This window comes from Durio zibethinus, chromosome 5, assembly GCF_047325235.1.
Source record: "Durio zibethinus cultivar Kanyao isolate XHJ-2024 chromosome 5, ASM4732523v1, whole genome shotgun sequence".
Lineage (NCBI taxonomy): Eukaryota > Viridiplantae > Streptophyta > Magnoliopsida > Malvales > Malvaceae > Durio > Durio zibethinus.
The window spans coordinates 21,329,236-21,351,864 of record NC_143166.1 but is presented as its reverse complement, the minus strand read 5'-3'; the positions used below and the strand labels follow the sequence as shown (position 1 = coordinate 21,351,864).

The following is a 22,629-nucleotide window of genomic DNA, read 5'->3' as shown; positions in this document are numbered from 1 at the left end:
CATGACACATGCACCAAGCATCATTTAGTGTTAATGGCACTTTATGGGTAGACCAGTGCCTTGGGAATGACAAAAAATGGATGAAAGGTTATGGTACACATGCTGCACCAAGTGTTAACATCTAATGATAGTGTCTAAGGCAACAACCTACACCAAAGGGTATATACCGATGATGCTCAAGGTAAAAACCTACACCAATGCTAGCATGTGTCGATAGTGGTCGATACATGTGCTGAGACCAAGGGCCAACATGTCTTGATGGTGGTCAAGGGATGTCCATGCATCGAGGGTCATTGGGTGCCAATGGAGGTTGAGGCATATGGATGTACTACGGTCTACAAGCTAGTCCAAGCTTAAGGGTTCTCTTCGAGTCGAAGAATAGTTCTAGTTCTAGTAAGACAGGTTTTGATAGCTAGGGGGACTAGACCTTGAGGCATACTAGAGGCCTAAATCTTAAGGAACTAGCCCAAAACAATGGTAAGGGTAGTGAGCAAGACTCCAAAGGCTTAAGCATGACGTTCAGGTTTGACAAAATTGAGCCAGGCCATAAAAATGACATTGGCATGGTAAAAATATAAAGATGTGCCTAAACCCACTTATAGCCCAATTCTAGTATGCATGGTGTGTAGCCTAGGCCCAAGATACCCATGCGTGGTGCATGGCCTAGCACGTACTAATGGTGTTCGAGGGAACTACCAACATGTGGTGATAGTGGTTGAAGCATGTGTTGACCCCAAGGGCCAGTATACCCTAATAGTGGTTAAGATATGTGCATGTGTCATGGTTCACAAGATGGTCCTAGCCCAAGGGTTCTCTCAAGTAGAAGAGCAATTTTAGTTCTAGTAATAGGGTCTGACAACCAAAGGGACCAAGCCTTGAGGCCTATTAGAGGCCTAAGTCATAAGGAACTAGCCTAGAATAATGGTATGGGTAGTGATCAAGATTCCAAAGGGTCAAGCACGGTGTTCATGTTTAGCAAAATTGAGCCAGGCCTAGTTGTGAGTGCTTATATGAGTTTACAAGCCATAAAAATGGCATTGGCATGTAGAAATATAAATATGTGCTTAAGCCCACCTACTACTCGATTATGGAGTGCATGGTGGATGGCCATTATTTATCAATGGTGGTCGAATCATGTGCCGAGACCAAGGACCAACATATCCCAATGGTGGTATAGTTTGTAAGCTAGTCCAAGCCTTAGGGTTCTCTTCGAGTCAAGGAGCAGTTCTAGGTTTAGTAGGATAAGTTTTGACTATCAAGAGGACTAGGCATTGAGGCTTACTAAAGGCCCAAGTCATGGAGAACTAGGCCAAAATAGTGGTATGGGTAGTGATCAAGACTCCAAGGCTTATGCACGATGTTCATGTTTAGCACAATTGAGCTAGGCTTAGGTGCAGGTGTTGGTGAGCACTTATATGAATTTACAAGACATAAAAAACTCTTTGGCAAGTAGAAATATGAAGGTATGCTTGAACCCACCTATTGTTCGATCATGGTGGGCATGGTACGTAGCGTGGGCCTAAAATACCTACATGTGGTGCACGGCCCATCATGTGCCAATAGTGGTCAAATCATATGCTAAGACTAAAGGTCAACATGTCCCGATGGTAGTCGAGGCATGTGTATGTGTTAGGGTCTATAAGTTAGTCTAGGCTTAGGGGTTTTCTCTAAGTCGAGGAACAATTCCAGTTCTAATGGAATAAGGTCCAAACCAGAGAGACAGGCCTTGAGGCCTATTAGAGGCCCAAGTCACAAGGAACTAGCCCATAATAGTAGTAGTAATCATGACTCTAAAAGCTCAAGCACAGTGTTCATGTTCGGTAGAATTGAGCCAGGTCTAAGTGTAGGTATTAGTGAATGCTTAAATGTATTTAGAAGCCATAAAAATGCTATTAGCACAGTAAAAATATAAAGATGTGCCTAAGCCCACCTACTACTAGGTCATGGTGCACATGGTGCACATGGTCATGGCATTGGCCCAGGATACTGATAAGTGGTGCATAGCCCATCATGTTCCAATGGTAGTCGAATCATGTGCTAAGACCAAGGGCCAACATATCCCGATAGTGGTCGAGGCATATGCATGTGTCATGGTCCGCAAGTTGGTCTAGGCCTATGGGTTCTCTCCAAGTTAAGGAGCAGTTCCAGTTCTAGCAAGACAGGGTCTAACAGCTAGGGGGACTAGGCCTTTAGGCCTACTGAAGGCCTAAATAGTGGGGAAGTAACCTAGAACAATGGTATAGGCAGCGATCAAGACTCCAGAGGCTTAGGCATGGTGTTCATGTTTAGCTAAATTGAGTCAGGCCTAGATACAAGCATTGGTGAGCGCTAATATGAATTTACAAGCCATAAAAATGGCTTTCGCACGGTGGAAATATGATGATGTGCTTGAACACACCTACTACTTGGTCATGGTGCACATGGTGCATGGTTTGGGCCCAAGATACCTATGAGTGGTGCCAGGCCTAGCATGTACTGATAATGGTTGAATCATGTGCCGAAACCAAAGGATACATATCTTGATCATGGTTGAGGCATATGAATGTGTCATGGTCCACAAGCTAGTCTAGGCTTTTCAAGTTGAGGAGTAGTTCTAGTTCTAGCAGGATAGGGTCCATAAAGCTAAGGGGACTAGGCCTTAAGGCTTACTAAAAGCCTTGGTCATGGGGAACTAGCCTAGAACAATGGTATGGGAAATGATCAAGACTCTAGAGGCTCAGGCATGCTACTCATGTTTGGCAAAATTGAGCCATGCCCAAGTATGAGCACTGGTGAGCGTTTATATGAATTTACAAGCCACAAAAATGGCATTGGAATGGTAAAAATATGAAGATGTGCTTGAGCCCACTTATTGCTTGATTATGGTATGCATGGTACATGACCTAGGCCTAGAATACTCACGTATGGTGCGTAACCCAGCATATATCGATGGTGTTTGAGGGAATTGCCCACACAAAGGGCCAACATGTGCCTATGGTGGTTGAAGCATCTGCCAAGACTAGGGGTCAACATGTCTCGATGGTGGTCGAGACAAGCGTATGTGTCACAATCTGCAAGTTGGTTATCATGGTCAAGCCTTGGTGTGCCCCAATCTTACCATGGCTGACCTTATGGTCAGGATAGTGGTCCTAAAGTTGCACGTGGATAGTGTAAGCCCATGAACATGTTACTGATAATGTGTCCAAGTGGTGTGAGCCCTAGTCCCTAAGATGCATGAGCAAGTGCAAGCCAGTAGGTGGGCACTCATGAGCCAAGTAACCAGTCAGGTGCTATCACTCAAAGTTATGCACAGGCACCCTTGAGAGGGTTAGTGGAGTAATGAATAGAAACTAAGAATCTTGGTGACCAAGAGGAAGGTCACTGGGCCATGAGTTGGATGAAGAAAGGCCCTGAAATGGCTAGGGAGAAAAATGTCTTCATTTTAGATAATCTTTCGATTCTTGGTAGGATGGATAAGAAATCTTTTATGCTCTTTATAGAGGATGACTAGTGTCGATTCTCCACCACCCCCTTAGTTAGTAGACAGGCAAAGGCCTGACTAGTCTGAAGTAAGCTACTCTTAGGCACATGTGGTGTGTAGGTAAGGAGCATCATCAGGTCATAAGTTTGGCATGTGTCTCCTTAGATCATGATAAACTTAAGGACGATTAAGGCCAGCGGGTGTCATATTGTGCCATTGCTTTAAACCATATGGTTAGACATTAGCATTGACTATACCCCTTAGTTTCCCCTCCTAGAGCTGGTTTAATCAATAACCAAGGATCATGGATGGTGTTTGCATAAGAGGGGCACCATCAAGCTTAAAGGATGATTAGACTAGCAAGCAAGCACATTGCTAGACCCTTATGGCAATCGATCAAGGTGGGTTATGGCTGAGGTAGCACACTTGAGTTCCTCGAAGCAGGATGGGCATGATGTTAAGTATCCATCATGCGTACGGGCAGCCTAGAATGAGGCTAAGGGCTAAGGCCCTAAGATATGAGTTTTGTGGGATGGGGACAAGCCTAATGTGGCTCTAGGCTAGTCATTGACTAGCTTTTGTGTTGTGCCTTTGGATTCAAGACATAAGAACTTGCGTACAATGCAGACGGGCATAGGGTTGGGTTCTCCCCATGCCAGAATGAGATAATATCATGATAACCAAGGCTATGTGCCCTTATGAGCCAAGCAAGTCGATGCTTGGGACCTTGATGCTTGTAGGTAGAGATGGGTGTTTGAGGCTATCCTAAGAATCATGGGTTGATTATTATAATGGGAGTTGGGTTCCTCTCTATCGAGTTTGGGAATATTACATACGGTCTTACGAGGTTCAAGCCAAGAAGGGCTCATGAGTATATAGCTTGAAGGATCGAAAATGATCTATACATGGAGAAATTGACTCGATAAAAGCTAACCTCGACTAAGGGTAGTCTTGGTTTCACACGAACACATGGTTTCAATACAAAGAATGCATGGCCTATGATAGTTGGTATCAGAGCTATTGAGGTGGTGTAAAGCTCAAAGAGAGCTATTGAAGTAAGATTGCAATGTCATGGAAATGTGGGCTCGAGAATGAACCATTGAGGCAATACATGGGAAAAAGTGGCCTAGGTGAAATGCCCTCGAGTAGGCTCTTGGATGCCTAGTGAAAGGGCACAGAAGTTTAACCTTACGTAGAGAAAGGTGTTGGCCTGTATAGGTATACGATGCCCTTTGGATGGAAAAATCATGTTGAGATCAAAATACAAAAATGGGCTACACCTTGAAATGGTGTTTGAGTAAGGCCATGTAGACCGAATGAGTTTTGTCTTGAGGGACATGAGTCATGTGCATTAAGATCATTTACTAATGTCTGCACTTATTGTGTGGTGTAGGTGCCCTAGTGGGGGTATAAGCCAAGTATTAGGGTCCAAGCATAGAGCCATTCTATAGAGGCAGAGGAGTTTGAGTTGGTTGAGGATTGAAGCCTTGAGTTTGTGATGGTCAATGGGCCATGAGTTCTCATGGTTAGAGGATTATAAGAATGTGCTGGTTAGTAGACCATGCTTGTGTTGGCCAAGAGAGAAGGCTTTATGAGATGTTGTAGTCAGTGGACTACGATAGTATGCAGTTCAATGAAGCAAGCAAGCAAGAATTGGCCAGTTGACAAGGCCTTGAGTTGTGTGGGTCAGAGGACCAATTGAGTTAAGCAAAGCTAATGGTATTGGCATTCGAGTTTGCTTTTGGTCAGCAGATTAAGTTGAGCCAAATATGGAGTCTTTCAGTAGATACGACCAATGGGATTGCCATGAGTTTGAGTAAGCTAGTGGACCTTGAGTACCGAGTGGGTTGGTGAACCCTAAGATTGAGCTGGTTAGCAAACCTTATGTTTAGAGTTGGATTAGTGGATCATTGACCACCGAGTGGGCTTTGAGATGCCCTATGAGCTATGCTAGAGTCAAGGTAGATGAGTTATGGAACCATCATGGAGATATGCTTGTATGTAAAGCCAAGTTGAGTTCAAGTAAAAGTGGGGGGACTTGTTATTTTTTGTGGTATTGAGCCAAGGTTATTGAGCTTATTAGATATTTGAGCATTGAGTTTGAGTTTGAGATAGCAAGCGTTAAGGTGCCACAATGAGGTGGTTGGCTAGAGGGCCACACCTAGAGAGGTGACCTTAGAGGAATCAAAAGGACCCAAGTTATGAGATGATCGAAGTGTTTGAATGCCATCGTGTTAAGGTCTATTATGGTTGGTGCTGCATGAGTGCGGTTGACCTAAGCACCATGTCCAGAGGGGCGCATCAAAGAGTCAGTGCCATAGGCGTGGGGTTGGTGTAATGGGTCATGCCTAGCTGGGTGCACCAATGTGTGGCAAAATAGGTGGCCATTCATTTGAGTGAGGGTCACAATGGACAAGGGTGCCTCGAGGTCACAACTTGGTGTGATCATGGGTGAAGCAGTGTAGCAGCACTTAATGAGAAACTGAGATTGAGTCTAATAGGTGGAAATGAAAATGGCATGAGGTGTAGTGGAGCTTGGATAAGACCCATCTACATCAGCAATGAATGAGTACTATGGGTAGTGCCCCACGTGATGGGATCTTTACCCAATCTTTGTGGGCGCAGGAGAGGGACCTATGAGAAAATGTCAATTGTGTGCAACAAGAGAGTTAGGTTTGGTCTTGGTGTCGATGAGGGCATCAACATAGTAAGTGGGAGAGAGTGTCATGGTCAAGCCCTGGTGTGCCTTGGTCCTACCATGACTGACCCCGAGCTAAAAAGCATATGAGGTCGTGTGGTTAAGATATGGTCCTAAAGCAATGTGCGAGTAGTGTATGCCCATGATGTTGAGAGTGTGTGTGGGTGGTGTAAGCCCTAGTCCCTAAGATGCACGGGCAAATGCAAGCCAAAGGTTGAGCCTGTCAAGGTAGGTAGCTTATCAAGCACTGTCAGCCAAAGTCATGTGCGGGCATCCTCGAATGGGTTGATGGAGCAACGAGAAGAATTTAAGAATCTTGGTGACCAAGAGAAAGGTTATTAGGCTCTGAGTTGGATGAAGAAAGGCCCTAAGATGGTTGGGGTAAAAAGTGTTGCCATTTTAAATAGTCTTCCATTCTTGGTAAGATGGTTGGGAAATCTCTTAAAGGATTGAAAATGATCTGTTCATGGAAAAATGGACTCAAGAAAGATTGATGTTAACTAAGAGTACTGACACGTGGTTTTAGTACAAAGAATGCATGGGCCATGACATTGGTCCTGGCTTAGGGGTTCTCTCCAAGTCAAGAAATAGCTTTAGTTCTAAGGGGACAAGGTCTGACAGCTAGGGGGACCAAGGCTTGGGGTGTACTAGAGGCCCAAGTCATGGGGAACTAGCCCAGAATAGTGGTATGGCTAGTGAGGAAAACTCCTGAAGCTTATGTATGGTGTTTAGGTTTAGCCAAATTAAGCCAGGCCTAGGGTAGGTGATAGTGAGTGATAGTGAGTGATACACAGGCTCATAGTCAGACCCAGGTGTGGGTGCACAGTCAAACCTAGGTGTGGGCACACCTAAAAACAATGCTAGGAGGATTAATTTTGTGGGCTTCTAGAAGGCCCAATATTACATCACATTCTTTGACAAGCTAGAATTATGCTAAGCACTTGAGTTTTATAGGTTGACATAGGTAAACGGAGTCAATTCCTTGTCTAAGGCTGTATGGAGTTTGGCTTAAGATCAAAGCCCATGACACATTCATCGAGTGTCATTTGGTGTCGATGGCGATTGAGGGTAAACAAGTGCCTTGGGTGGAAGGGACATAGTACACATGCCACACCAAGTGCTTACACATTCATCGACTAAAGGCCCCCTTGCACCAACGGTGGTCAAGGTAAGTGCCTGCACTAAGTGCCAGCATCTGGCGATGATGTTTGAGGCAACATCACATATCAAGGGACCGGCATCTACTGATGGTGTCTAAGGCATCTACTAATGGTGTTGGATGCAATTGCCTGCACCAACTAAAGGCTAGATGCTTCAATGGTGTTCGAGGCAACAACATACACCGAGGGCCAGTGTGTGCTAGTGGAGTTCGAGGCAAGTGCTCACACTAAAGGCAAGCCCTTCCCTGTAACAAATCCCCAGGGCATTTGGTTGTCATTTACTTGGATGCTTGAAGGAGGGATGTTATCACCCAGCTGAATCAATTGCAATGGAGAACACCATTTGTCCCCAACCCCAAAAGGGTGTGGTGTAAAAAAATAAAGTGAGAGGACATTGGTGGGTGTGGGGAGGAGGAAGAATTGAAATGGTGAAGGGCTGAATTTCAATGGATCTTAGTAGTAAGGCCATTCTACCACTTTCATACTTTATCACATATTTAAGTTGTTTGCAAAGGATTCTACCTAGCACTCAGAGGGCTATGTTATCTTTTAATAGATGTGCTACCCCCAGCCAAACTCCCAACCTGACAATGTTTTTTGCTTGAATCAACAGATCGAAGCTGGCCTTAGGTCCGAAAAAAAGGTCATGCCCTGCCTCTGATTCATGAATGAAGTAAAATAACATTAAAAGTAGCGGTATTTCAATTTTGTCCAAGGGCTTCCACTTATCTTACACCTTTCAAGTCATTTCATAAAGTCAAACTAGAGTCAAGTTCAATAGGGTCTTCTTTCCCTATTGATTCCACCAAGCCTGTTCCCTTGGCAATGGTTGAGCTGAATAGTAGACTGGGATAGTGGAAATCTCATTAATCCATTCATGCCTGTCACTAATTAGATGACAAGGCATTTGGCTATCTTAAGAGAGTCAAATTTACTGTAGCTATTTACTCGCACTTGATTGAATTTCTTCACTTTGACATTCAAAGCACTGGGCAGAAATCACATTACATGAACATCCCTAGGGACCATCACAATGCCTTGTTTCAATTAAATAGTCAAATTTCCCTTGTCCGTACTAGTTCTAAGTTGACTGTTCATCGCCGAGGGAAGGCCACTGAGAGAGTCTTTCCCAATTCAACCCCAACCAACATGTGATGACCCACGTTCATCATATGAGTAGTTTGTGCAATGCACCAATAGCCAATGGGTTTGGGAATGGGACCACCATGCCCAACCCTTAGAGCAAATCCTTTTATTAAGTTTACGAATCCATTCTGTCGGCTTCTCTTGCTTGCATTATTCCATCAACTAAAGGCTATTCACCTTGGAGACCTGATGCGATTATGAGTACAACTGGGTGTAGACGATGCTCAATCTTTTAGATTTTCAAAGGCCGCTAGGGGTGCAATGGACACCACATGACATGTAGTGCTTTTCTGGTTTTTAGACCTTACCTTTGGCTAAGCTATTTCTAGAGTTAGTCGATGCATATCAGTTTAGGAAATTTAACCCAAGTCCCTTTTGAAACTTGTACTGGATGCGCTATCAGATAGGTTCACCCATCTTTTAGGATCGATTAACCCATGGGCAAGTGTCATTCACATGGAACCTTTCCCCTCTTTAGCCTTCAAAGTTCTAATTTAAATATTTGCTACAATAATCAAGATCTGCACCAACGGTCATTCCATTCAAGCTTGCAACTCGAGTTTTGCAACAACCGCGATGCCTTCCTACTCATCAGGGCCTAGCCCTTGCCCCGATGAACAAGTATAGCTTACACATTTAATTGCCATCCATTTTTAGGGCTAGCTAATTCGGCAGGTGAGTTTTACACATTCCTAAGTTGATTTTGACTTCCATGACCATCATTTTGCTATCTTAATAGACCAACACCCTTTATGGGTTATAGGTTAGCACACAGTTAGGCACTATAACTCGACTTTTGGTTTATCACATATTGCCAGTTCTGCTTAACAAAAATGGCCCACATGGAGCTCTTGATTACATGGTGCGACTCAATAAATCAGCCGTGCCATCCTACCTATTTAAAGTTTGAGAATAGGTCAAGGGCATTGCACCTTCGATGCCTCTAATCATTGGCTTTGCATGACAGAATTTGCTAAGGGCTCTAGCTATCCTGAGGGAAACTTTAGAAGGAACTAGCTTCTATATGGTTTGATTAGTCTTTCACCCCTATAAGCAAATCAAATGAGTGATTTGCATGTCAGTGTTGCTGTACGCCTCCACTAGAGTTTCCTTTGGCTTCACCTCAGTTAAGCATAGTTCACTATCTTAAGGGTCCTGACAAGCATGCTCACACTTGAACCCTTCTCAGAAGATCAAGGTCGATCGATGGTGCACCTGTGAGGGATCCTGCAGCCATGAGGGATCCTGCCAATTAGCTTCTTTATGCATTATGAGTTTTCTAGCCCATTCATTCACATACATGTCAAACTCTTTGGTTTGTGTTTCATGATAGGCCAAATAAGGAGCTCGCAGGCTGATGCAAGGAGCACATCAGTGCCAACCAAGCATCGATCGAGATGGTGTGTTCTGCATTCCATGATTATGGTAATGATGTTTCAATGGGCATATTGAAAGCTCGAGGTTGGGTTGCTACCATGACCTACGTTGGTCTATTTCCCAAGTTGATTGATGGATTAGCTCTTGTCATTCCACATCCAACTAGGGCACATCGTCACTCCCATCCATTTCCCTCTTGACAATTTCAAGCATTTTTTAAGTCTCTTCCAAAGTCCTTTTCATCATTCCCTCACAGTACTTGTTTGCTATCAATCTCTTGCTCGTATTCAACCTTGGATGAAATTTACTGCCACATTACGGTTGCATTCCCAAACAACCATGCTAGTAAACAACACCTCGTGGTGTGGTAGGGTCTAGGCACAATGGGACTCACTCTCTCTGACACCCTTTCCCAGGGGACTTTGGCTCAATTTACCATTAAGGATGCTTTTCCAAACTACAATTTAGACACTGGGGGCTCCTAATTCTCAAGCTTGGGGTGCAACTTGCATTCAATGACTCGATGGTTCATGGAATTCTACAATTCACACCTACGTTCTTCATCAATGCAAGAGCTAAGATATCCATTGCCAAGAGTCATTTCTTTTTTCATGAAAAAAAAAGTCATGGTACACACATGCATGCACCACAAATAGGATGGTGACGGAACACGCGCTCTTTTTCATTCAATCTTTGGCATGATTGACACCTAGGGTTTGTTATTCGGCCATAGGCAATGATGCCAACTATATCACTTGCCCGAGAGGTGAGACAAAGTGCCTGTCATGCATGCGTAGGGCCAAAAGGTGCTCAGGGCATCGACACACCTTCTAACCCTCGGTGTTTCACTAATGCATATGTAGGTCATTCGTTGAGTGGGTTTCGACAATGATCCCTTCATAAGCTCCCCTACAAAAACCTTGTTACGACTTCCCTTTTCTCTAAATGATAAGGTTCAATAGACTTCTCACAATGTTGTGAGCTGCAAACAATCCACATTATTATGATCCGAACACTTTACTAGATCATTCAATTGGTTGGAGCAACAAGCATTGTGTACAGAGGGTAGGGACATAGTCAATGCGAGCTAATGACTTGTGCTTACTATGAATTCCTCATTGAAGACCAACAATTGCAATGATCTATCCCCATCGTGATGAAATTTCAAAGATTACCTAGGCTTGTCGACTGAGGCTATAGACTTATTAAATACATCATTGTAGCTTACGTGTGGCCCAGAACATCTATAGGCATCACAGACATGTTATTACCTCAAACTACCTTGGCCTAAGTGGTTGTAATCCCTCTAAAAAGCTAGCCATGAAGGATCACCTTCTTGTAGCAAGTTAGCAGGCTGAGGTTTCATTTGTTAGTGGAATTAACTAGACAAATCACTCCACCGACTAAGAATGCCACACATTATCACCCATAGAATCAAGAAAGAGCTTTCAGTTTATCAATCCTTACTATGTTTGGACCAAGTAAGTTTTCCCATGTTGAGTCAAATTAAGCTATAGGCTTCACTCTTGGTGGTGCCCTTCTATCAATTCCTTTAAGTTTTAGCCTTGTAACCATACTCCCCCAAAAACTTAATGACTTTGATTTCTCATAATGTACCAATAGAGTCCTAAAAGTAACATCTGTCGATCCCTGCTTAGCATCATTTATGGCTGAGACTAGGATAGTATCTGATCATCTTCAAGCCCAAAACTTTCATTCTAGGTTAATGAAAATATCCATGGCAACTAGTTTTGTAGTTGTTCATCTTTCACAAATCCAAGAATTTTACCTCTGAATATAAAATACGAATGCCCTTAACTATCCTTGTTAATCATTACTTTGATCTCGAAGATAGTAGGACAAAATCCAATGATGTTATCCCATGCTAATGTATATAACTATAAGCCTACTTTGAGCACTCTAATTTCATCAAAGTAACAATGCCAAAGGAATGACCTGGCTAGTTAAGGCCAGGAGCACATTGTCGGTAATAAGGACAAGTAGATCAATGCTTACTATGAAGCAAACCAAACAACCCAATCCTAGTTTTAACTATGAGCTTTTTAATTGCAACAATTTAAATATTCACTATTAGTGCTGGAATTACCATAGCTACTTTGCTAACACTAGACTTGCCCTCCCATGGATCCTCATTAAGGGATTTAAAATGTACTTATTCCAATTATCAAACTCATAGAGCCTGGTATTGTTATTCATTTTCACTACCTCTGTTGGTAGGATTGGGTAATTTGCGTGCCTGTTGCTTTCCTTGGATGTGCTAGTTGTTTATCAGGCTCCTTCTTTGAAATCGAACCCTAATTCTCCATCACCTACCACCACTACCATCAAAAGTTACAAGGTAAAAATTTGAATGATGCGTCATCAATATAAAGGCTGTGTAATCTATCAAGTTATCGTGAATCATCAAAGTAATGGGCAAAGCTCGTATCAATCTTTTATCAAATGAATGCATCCCTTCTAGAAGTTAGGGTTTGTTACACGTATTAGCTCTAGAATTACTATGGTTATCCAAGTAATAGACACCATTAAACAAACTATAACTGATTTAAAGAGCCATTCACAGTTTTACAATCTGAATTAGTTCATACTTACACATGCATGGCTTAATCTTTGAGACAAGCATATAACTACTGGTAGGATCAACCAGGCAGCATTCCTTTAGGATGTTGGCACTGTATGGGCTTTAATGCATCGACTGAATGGCAGAGAGAGCCAATATAGAGCACAAGCATCATGTATGTCGAGCACATAAAATGCATAGCATCGGATGAACAAGGGTCAAGAGTGTGCACCCATAAAACTTGTTGTATACAAAAGCATGATCCAACACCAGTGCACCAATGTGAACATAGAGGTTTGGGTGGCACACGTGGTGCAATTAAGGTCTGACCCGTAGCCCTTAAAGACATAAGACAGATATAAGATGGCAAGACATCTAGTTTCTATCAATTTAGGTATGTAGCATAGGATCCTGATTGCACCTTTATGGTATGATGACCAATATGGGGAAAGATTAAAAAAGATGATGGATCGATAGTTTAATGCATCGAACATAGAGCCTGCCAACACACACAACCATAACACCACTCATATGCCCATTGCATATAACTGGCAACATCCATGCACACTTGTACATAACCTACCTAATTAATTACTCAACGATTAAGCGAAGGAAATGATGCACAAGGCCATGCCACACCTACTTGGCATAGGAAAAATAGAAGCAATGATCATAAGATTGCCTCAGCCATTAAATAAGCAACAATGGCATGACACCACCAATGCTGGGGTTAGCTGGGAACACACATGCAAACTCTATTATCACCACTATAGAGGGATTTTGCCTGATTCAGGGATTTGTTCTTGAAGTCTTGGGTAACATCAACTATATGTATGTATCATGGGCTGAGACTCTAGCTCTGACTCATACTACTCTAAGACTCAAGAATTGACTCATCTGATATCCTAGATTAGCCTTTAATTAGATTGATGTACAGACAATTGAAACTCTAAGGCCAGCCATCCCATGCTACTATTAGACAAGGTTGCACATAAAGTGTTTAATGGAAAGCTAAAGGAATAATAGAAATAGACAAGAGTAAACTTGTATTACTCAAGTTGTGGTATGTACAATGAGGGTAAGGGCACCTCCTATTTAGAGCTAAGGCTTCCTTAAATCAATGGCTAACATAGTTCTTATCCTAAGGCTCACAAAAAGTCTAATATATAAAGGAGATTACAATAAGATTACATTGGAGAGCTCTAATTTTACATGGACTTTATTAGGAAAGGAGTTTGCACTAGGTTGGAATCCTTCATTAGTAATGTTCGTGCGAGGGCCCTCTCTGAGCCTACGCGTGGATCGCTTTTGCCCATGCCTGGGTCTATCTAAAAGCTACCAAAGCAAATCCTTTGGCTTGAGCTCTTTACACTTATTTGAAACCTGCACACCCATTCTAGGTCATGCTCTTACCCCCAAAACCTCTATTGCACCTTTAGGCTTGGTCTCTCTTGCATTCTGACTCGGTCCCAATTACCTTAAAACCACTCTCTATCTCAATGAAAACCGTTGGGCCTGGTGTTTCCTGTAGATCATGACATTTTCCCCTACTTATTTAAGCAATGCCTTCATTGCTAGGGGGATGATATGCCCGAATTACATACCCCTATGCACGTTGGCTTTTTCTTCTACCCCTCAAACTAGATTTCCCATATGTCAATCCCATACTCGAACAAGTACTCTGTTAGGTGTTCTCCCGAGTATCGTTAGCCTTATGCTGCATTATTCTTTTTTGCTTCCACGTCTAATGTTTCCTCTGGTTTTTTTGAGTTACCCACTACATACTATTTTTGGAAAGATCTTGTTGCACCTTGGGACTCATATTATGGCATTCCATTGTCACTTTGCCTTTATCTCTTGGAAAGGTTTTGCCCTCTTGGCAGAATTGAAAAGCACCAAGTCGTATCGCTTTGGGCTCTTCCTGGTACTCATCACCACTATTACTCTTGCCCATGGACAACTTCTTTGCCTAGTTGATGGTTGAAAGCTTTGCATGCCTTGGGTACTCTTTGACCCTATGTTGACCACCATACAAAAAGAAACTCAAGGGTTTCTTCTTCTTGCCCCTACTGGTGACACTAACTTCATTGTAAAATCTAGGCTTTCCCACAGCCCTTTTCTTCTCTGACAAACACCCCTCACCCTAGCTGTTCCCCTTAGGCCTTGGAGACTTGGTGCACTCAACTTGAGTCTATGATTCTATAGCAACACTGGCCTAACTCAACTCTTACATGCCATTCTATTGTAGCATGATCTTTACTCCCATCTTTTGACTATCTAAAAAATGCTTAGGCATTGCCACCTTGGGTCCTAAGCTGACACCAGTAACTACAGTAGCTTGCAATGCAGTGTGATCAACCCTGAGCCTCACTAGTTGTCCTCTAACCTATCCTTTAACCTGTCCCTAAAATTAGCAATGGTCACCTCATAATTTTATGTTCAAGTGTCTAGGAACATCACCATGTCCCTTGATCTAGCCTCACTTACCTTGCTTGTAGTTGGGCACTCATCAAGGCCCTCGATTTGGCCTTTTGTCTAGTTTACCTTAGCCGTGCCATAACCCCACACACTCTATTAGTCACAAATGCACAAAACCAAAGAGATTACCTTAACCTTTTATGCATTCCAATGAATCGTTCCTAGTTCCAACAAACTACCATGCCTGTCTATCAGCATAGCACAACAGCGCACACACACATACACATATTCACACACCAATCAACATACTGGCTTAACACACCTGAACTCTCGGTTAGGCACTAGTCTGCAACCTACACAACACACTCAGCACTCCTATAGCACTCTAATAGCAATTGGTTGAATACTTGTTTTGCACTTTTGCACACCTGCCCTTTGTGTATTAGGGGGTGTATCACCAGGACACGAGCACAAAAACAACCTAGAATGCTCACGCCACACAATTGAATGCCTGCACCAACACATTCAAACCTCCTAACTCTAGTTCCAACAGCACCCAACACTAATCACCTCTTTTAGACCAACTTCTACTAACTCTCAACTAGCTCCAAACCTACTCTGATACAATTTATCATAGGTTGATACTCAAGCTCTAACTCGTGTAGCTCCAAGACCTAAGAATTGACTTAACCAACATCCCAAATTAGCCTTCAATCGAACTGGTGCACAAACACTCGAACCTTCAAGGCCAATCAGCCCAAGTTGCTATTAGACAAGGTTGCACATAAACTGTTTAGTAGAAAGCTAAAGAGAACAATAGAGATAGGCAAAAGTAAACTTGTATTACTTAAGTTATGGTGTGTGTACAATGAGTGTGAGGGTATCTCCAATTTATAGATAAAGCCCTCTTGAATCATTCGTTAACATTGTTCCTATCTTAGGGCTCACAAAGAGTCAAATATATATAAAAGATTACTATAGGATTACATTGGAGAGTTGTAATTTTACATGGACTCTTTCAGGAAAGGAGTTTGAACTAGGTTGGACTCCATCATCACCAATGCCCATGCAAAGCCCCTCTTGGGCCCATGCCTAGATAGTTTTACCCATATCTAGGCTAACTCTTATGCTTGCACTTGGGTCAATCTAAAAGTTAACATATTGGATCCTCTAGCCCTAACTCTTGGAGCTTGTTTTAGTGCCCATGCATCCATTTCGGGTTATGGTCCTAACCCTAAGACCTCCATTGCACCTATAGACCTAGACTCCCTTGTATTCTAACTTGGTCTCGACTGCCTTAGAATCACTCTCTGCCTTAGTGGGAACCCTTCGGCCTGGTCTTTCTCGCTGACCATGACACATACACCTAGGATCATTAGGTGCCAATGGTGGTCAAGGCATGTGTATGTGTCACAGTACGCAAGCTGGTCCAAGCTTAAAGGTTCTCTTCGAGTTAATAAGTAGTTCCGGGTCTAATGGGATAGGGTCTAGCAACCAAGGGGACTAGGCCTTGAGGTGTATTGGATGCCTAGGTGGTAAGCAACTAGCCTAGAATGTGGTACAAGTAGTGATTAAGACTCTAGAGGCTTAGGCACGATGTTCAGGTTCAATAAAATTTAGCTAGGCCTAGCTACGGGCCCTAGTGAGTGCCTACATGAATTTACAAACCATAAAAATGGCATTGACATGACAAAAATATAAAAATGTGCTTGAATCCACCTACTGCCTGATATGGTGTGCATGGTGCATGACTCAAGCCCAGGATATTTGTGCGTGATGTGCAGCCTAGCATGTACCGATGGTGGTCGAGGTAATTGCTTGTATAAAGGGCCAACGTGTGCCAATGGTGGTTTAAGAATGTGCAAAGATCAAGGGCCAACATGTCCCAATAGTGGTCGAGAAATGTCCATGTGCCATAGTTTGCAAGCTAGTCTAGGCCTACGAGTTCTCTCCGAGTCAAAGAACAGTTCCAATTCTAGTATGATAGGGTCTAACAGCCAGAAGAACTAGGCCTTGAGGCCTACTAGAGGCCCAAGTTATAGGGAACTAGCCTAAAATAATGGTATGGGTAGTGATCATAATTCTAGAGGCTCAGGCACAGTGTTCAAGTTTGACAAAATTGTGTTAGACCTAGGTGTGGGCACTGGTGAGCACTTATATGAATTTACAAGCCTGAAAAATGGCATTGGTGTGGCAAAAATATAGAGATGTGCCTAAACCAATATATTGCCTGGTCATGGTATACTTGGTGTATGGCCAAACATATGCCAATGGTGTTTGAAGTAACTACTTGCACAAAGGGCTAGCATGTGCAAATGGTGGTTAAAACATGTACCAAGACCAAAGGGTAACATGTCCCGATAGTGCTCAAGGCATGCGCATGTGCCATAGACCGTAAGCTGGTATAGGCCCAAAGGTTCTCTTCAAGTTAAGGAGCAATTCTAGTTTTAGAAGAATAGGTTCAAATAGTAATGAAAACCAGGGTTCGAGGCCTACTGGAGGCCTAGGTCATGGGGAACTAGCCCAAAACAGTGGTATGGGCGATGATTAAGACTCTAGAGGCTTAAGCACAGTGTTTAGGTATGGCAAAATTGAGCCAGGTCTAGGTGCGAGCACTGGTGAGCACTTATATGAATTTACAAGCCATAAAAATGGCATTGGCATGGGAAAAATATAAATATGTGCCTAAACCCACCTACTACAATGTCATGGTGTCCTTGGTGCATGACCCACACCCAGTATACCCATACATGGTATGCAGCCCAGCATGTACTGATGGTGTTCGAGGGAACTACCCATACAGAGGGACAACATGTGTTGATGGTCGTCGAACCATTTGCTAAGACCCAAGGCTAACATTTCTCGATGATGGTCGAGGCATGTGCACATGCATGGTCCACAAGCTAGTCTAGGCCTAAGGGTTCTCTGTGAATTAAGGAACAGTTCTAGTTCTAGTGGGATAGGGTCTGATAGCCAAAGAGATCTAGCCTTGAGGCTGACTAAAGGCCCAAGTCATGAGAAACTAGCTTAAAACAGTGGGTAGTGATCAAGACTCCAGAGGCTCAAGCATGATGTTAAAGTCTAGCAAAAGTTAGCTAGGTCCAGGTGTAGGTGCTGGTCAGCAATACGAGAGCACACGATCAGATGCAGGTGCAACCATACCTAAACATAGTCTTAGGAGGATCAGATTTATGGGCTTCTAAAAGGCTCAGTATTGTAGCATAATCTTTGACAAGCTAAAATTATACTAAGCATTTGATTTTTGTAGGTTGATTTAGGAAAACATAGTCAATTCCCTGTCTAAGGCCACACAGAGTTTGGCTTAAGACCGAAGCCTATGACTCATGCACTGAGTGTCATTTGGTGCTGATGGTGATTGAGGGGCAGACAAGTGCCTTGGGGGGAAGGTCATGGTATACATGTTGCACCAAGTATCCACCAAAGAAGTGTTCGAGGCAATAACCCACACTAAGGGCCCACTTATGCTAATGGTGGTTAAGGTAAGTGCTTGCATGAAGTGCCAGCATCTAGTGACGGTGTCTAAGGCAACATCCTACACCAAGAGGCCAACACCTCCTAATAGTGTTTGAAGTAATATTGGGCCAGCATCTACCAATGGTATTGGATGTGATTGCCTACACCAACCAAGGACCATATGCTATTAATGAAATTTGAGGCAATAACCTGCATCAGGGGCCAGTGTATGCTAATAGAGTTTAAGGCAAGTGCTCGCACCAAAGGTGAGCCCATCCTTGCAACAAATTTCAAGGGCATTTGTTTATCATTTACTTGGACGCTTAAGGGAGGGATGTCATCACTTAGCCGAATCAGCTATAATGGAGAACATTATTCATCCCTAACCCTAGAGAGGTATGGTGTAAGAAAATGAAGTGAGAGGGCTTCAATGTGCATGAGGGGAAGAGAGGTGACTCAAGTGACAAAGGGCTAAATTTAATAGATCATGGCAGCAAGCCACTCTAGCACTTACAATACCCTGTCAGATATTTAAGTTATCTACAATGGATTCTACTCGCTGCTAGGCGGGAATTCATCTCCAAAGAAGCCCACATGGCTTGTTCATTGTAGGGGCTACACTTATGACACGTGCCCTTAGGGGCCATGGGCCCTTACTATGGGTTGGCAATCAAGTGATGGGTGCATGCATCACTTCTAGCCTAGATTCTAACTTAAAGGCATTTAGTCATATTCTAACAAATGGTAGCTTCACACTACTAGCTTTTCAACGAAGCGTGATGGCCAATTGTGTGAATCAAAGGTTCCTCTCATACTAGGTTGAATTACTATTGCAACACTGCCATTAGTAAGGTTAAACAAACTTGTCTCATGACAGTTTAAACCCTCCCCACATTCTTTATTAGTGGGTAAACAATCCAACACTTAGTGAATTCTGCTTTATAATGATAGGAAAAGCCAACATTGAAGGATCAAAATGCAATGTCATTATGAATACTTGGTTGCCACAAGCTAGTTATCCATGTGGTAACTTTTCTAACAACTCAAGCTTCAAATTTTGAGCATCTAAAGGATCAATTAGCTATGCTTTCATGGTTCATATTCGTATTGGAAATCAAAATCAAAGGAGCTTTTAACTTTTTGTTCCACGTGAGATTTCTGTTCTTGTTAAGCTTATCTTAGGTCACATGCATTATCTTTTAACAGATGTGTTGCCCTAGCCAAACTCCCTACATAAAAATGTCTTCCACTGGAGTTAGTCGATCGAGGTCAACCTTAGGTCCAAAAGAAAGGGTCATGCCGTACCTCTGATTCATGAAATAAGTAAAGTAATGTTAAAAGTAATGGTATTTTAATTTCACCTGAAGGCTCCCATTTATCCTACACCTTTCAAGTCATTTCACAAAGTCAAACTAGAGTCAAGCTCAACAAGGTCTTCTTTGCCTATTAATTCCACCAAACTCAGTCCTTTGGCTGTGATTTCGTTAGATAGTAGATAGGGATAGTAGGAATCTCATTAATCCATTCATGTGCATCACTAATTAGATGATAAGGTATTTGGCTACCTTAAAAGAGTCATAGTTACTCTCACCATTTACCTACACTTGGTTGAATTTCTTCATTTTGACATTCAGAGCACTGGGTAAAAATCACATTGTGTAAACATTTGTAGGGACCATCACAATGCTTTGCTTTAATTAAATAGTCTTATTCCCCTTCTCCATACCAGTTTTGAGTCGATTGTTCATCGTTTAGAGAAGGTCTCCAAGCCGTTCCTAATCCATCCCTTGACCAATATGTGACAACCTACTCTTATTGCAAGAGTGGCTCGAGCAATGTATTGGCATCTAATGGGTTTAAGATTGGGACCCTCTATGCCTAGCCCTTAGAGCCAATCATTTTCCTAAGATTACAGATCCATTTTACCAATTTCCCTTGATTATATAGTTCCATCGACTAGAGACCGTTCACCTTGGAAACTTGATGCAGTTATGAGTACGATTGAGCATGGATGGTAGTCGATCCTTCAAAGTTTCAAGGGCCACTAAGGGTGTACCGGGCACCATGCAACATTTAGTGCTTTTTCTACCACTAGACTCTACCTTTGGCTAAGCCATTTTTAGGATGGGCAGGCCATTAAATAGAAAATATAACTCTTTTCGAGGCCCCTACCGATATCTCCAAACTCCCTAACATTTCCATTCACCACCGTGTCTCGGTTCAAGAATTTTAACCCAATTCCCTTTTGAAGCTTATGCTAGATGCACTGTTAGATGGGCTTCCCTCATCTCTTAGGATCGACTAACCCATGTGCAAGTGTGGTTCTCATGGGACCAGCTACTAGACATTTCAATTAGCCTTTTACCCCTATACCCAAGTCAGACAAATAACTTACACGTCAGTATCACTGCGGGCCTCCACCAAAGTTTCCTTTGGCTTTGCCTCACTCAAGCATGGTTCACCATATTTTGGGTCCCGACAAGCATGCTCACACTTGAACCTTTCTCAAAAGATCAAGGTCAGTTAGTGGTGCACTAGCGAGGGATCCCACCAATCAGCTTCCTTGCACCTTATGGTTTTTCTAGCCCAACTCACACAGATGTTAGATTCATTGGTCTGTGTTTCAAGATAGGCTAGATAGAGAGCCCACAGGCTAATGTTGAGAGCATGTAGGTGCCAAGGCTCACTGAGACAGTGTGTGCTACATTCTACAATCACAATGATGACATCTTCATGGGCATATCGAAAGCCTTAGCTTGGGCTGCCATCATAACCCATGTTAGTCCATGCCTTAAGCCAATCGATGAACTGGCTCTCGCCATTCCACATCTGACTAGGGCATATCATCAACCCCCATCTGCTTCCCTCTCAATAATTTCAAGCACTCTTGGACTTTCTTTTCAAAGTCTTTCTCATCTTTCGCTTGCGGTACTTAATATCAATTTCTTACTCGTATTCAACCTTGGACAAAATTTACTGCCTGATTTAGGTTACATTCTCAAATAACCCAATTAGCAAATAGTGCCTCATGGTGCGATAGGATCTAGGTACAATAGGGCCTTACCCTTTTTGGTGCCCCTTTCCAAGGGACTTGGGCATGATCCACTGCTAATGACACTTCTCTAGATTGCAATTCAGATGCCGGAGGCACCCAATTCTCAAGTTGGGCTCTTCCTGATTCGCTAGCACATTACTAAAGGAATCTTGGTAAGTTTCTTTTCCTCCACTTATTGATATGCTTAAACTCAATGGGTAATCCCGCCTAACCTAGGGTCATGATGCACCAAATGATGTGAAGGGTCCAAATCAACAAGGAGTGCACGTCACTGGAGATAAGGCATGCTAGAAGCTTTACCCTCAATGATCATAGTGCTATCATTGCTAGGGACTCACTTTTGTGCCAACCTTGACTGACGAGATCATGGGAGGCCATCTCCTGCCCTCTCACCTAGAGCTCGATGGGTAGGGGGTTAGAGGGGGCTATGACGCACGACCCCAGGTAGGTATTCCCTCAACCTAATGGCTTGGGATGCAACTTGTGTTCAAAGACTCAATGGTTAATTAGATTATGCAATTCACACCAAGTATCATATTTTGCTACATTCATCATCGATGTGAAAGCTGAGATATCCATTGCCAAGAGTCATTTTGGTTTTTCACGACAAAAAGAGTCATGGTGCCACTCATGTATGCACTGTGTATGGGATGGCAATGGGTCACAGGTTCTTTTTCATTCTTGTTCCTTGGCATGATTCATGCTAGTGGTTTGTTACTCAATTATAGGTAACAATGTGATTATTTCACCTGCTTGAGAGGTGGAACAGAGTGACTATCGTGCACAATTGGGCTAGAAGGGGCTTGGGATTTAGAAGTACACTCACCTTCTCAGTGTTTCATTAATGCATTCATAAGTCACTCTTTGAGTGGGTTTCAACAATGATCCTTCTATAGGTTCACCTATGAAAACCTTGTTACAATTTCTCTTTCCTCAAAAAGATAAGGTTCAGTGAACTTACCCCGATGTCATGGGCAGTGAACCATCCACATCGTTATGATTTGAATGCTTCATCAAACCATTCAATTAATAGGAGTGATAGAAAATGTGTATAAAAGGCAGGGACGTAGTCAATATGAGCTGATGACTTATGCTTACTAGAAATTGCTCATTGAAGACCAACAATTGCAATGATCTATACCTATCATGATGAAATTTCAAAGATTACCTGAGCCTGTCAGCCAAGGCTATAAACTTGTTGAATATATCAATGTAATGACATGTTGCCCAAAAATCTATGGACATCATAGACCTGTTATT

At 42.7% G+C, this 22,629-nt stretch overlaps 4 pseudogenes; all 4 read right to left on the bottom strand.

Moving 5' to 3' along the window:
- Window positions 1–8,624: 8,624 nt before the first annotated feature.
- On the bottom strand, window positions 8,625–10,347 carry LOC149518781 (25S ribosomal RNA; annotated as a pseudogene).
- Window positions 10,348–10,727: 380 nt separating this feature from the next.
- On the bottom strand, window positions 10,728–12,512 carry LOC149518780 (18S ribosomal RNA; annotated as a pseudogene).
- A 6,253-nt stretch (window positions 12,513–18,765) lies between these two features.
- Window positions 18,766–21,590, bottom strand: LOC149518779 (25S ribosomal RNA; annotated as a pseudogene).
- Window positions 21,591–21,804: 214 nt separating this feature from the next.
- Window positions 21,805–21,959, bottom strand: LOC149518778 (5.8S ribosomal RNA; annotated as a pseudogene).
- Window positions 21,960–22,629: the final 670 nt, after the last annotated feature.